This window comes from Alligator sinensis, unplaced genomic scaffold (assembly GCF_000455745.1).
Source record: "Alligator sinensis unplaced genomic scaffold, ASM45574v1 scaffold1295_1, whole genome shotgun sequence".
NCBI classification, from domain to species: Eukaryota; Metazoa; Chordata; order Crocodylia; family Alligatoridae; genus Alligator; species Alligator sinensis.
The window spans coordinates 4,596,412-4,597,242 of record NW_005841880.1 but is presented as its reverse complement, the minus strand read 5'-3'; positions in this window follow the sequence as shown (position 1 = coordinate 4,597,242).

Here is an 831-nt window from a genome sequence, read left to right as displayed (position 1 = left end):
TTTCAAAACGCAGTCTTCTGCTGTCGGTCATCATCATGATGTTCTGTTATCTCCAAAGGCATGAAAGATCAGCACCCACCGAAGCTGCACGTCACTGCTGTCTATGCAGCGACATGGCCCGTGTTTCAACCCAGCCCCATTTCTGTTTCTTCCCCCTTCATTTCTTCGGTATTTACCCAGAGGAGTTTCTTATCTGTTGGCAATCTCGCTTCCCTGAGCTGTGCACTAAAGGTGGAGTTCACCTGGTGTAGAGGAGCAGCACAATCCCCTTGCTGCACTCAGACCAAGAGGTGAGTGCAGCCTAGGAGCTGTGCCAGTTTTCTGCCCAGGGATGAAATTCATCCCTGGAGAAATTGTGGAGGAACGGCTGATTTACAAGAATAAACCCAGGGAGCAGAGCTCAGCCATTCCTGGGAGGGACTTTACTCCCGTTTCCCAAATGAGAAGCTCTTCTGCATAACCATGAAAGTGAACTTAAGGGAGAAGAAACAGAAACAGAGCTGGGTTGAAACACAGGACCTCCGGCAGCAGAGGTGGCCGCTGGGGATGGACAACAGGGCTGAGAGAGGTCCTGGCGGCAGGTCCAGGGAAGCGTTTCTGGAGTGATGATGAGCATTTCTGGAGTCGTGGAGGGAGGTGAATGAACATGCTGCCTTTCCACATGCATCAGGAAGCCCAAGAGGCTGGGCTAGCAGGGAGGACATTGCAATTGTGCTTGAACAGATTGGAGACGCAGGACAGGCAGAGCTGGTTAGTCCTCCTCCTCTGTGGCACAGACTCACCAGCTTCTCTCCCTATGCAAAGAGAGCCCAGGAATGACAAGCATATTTT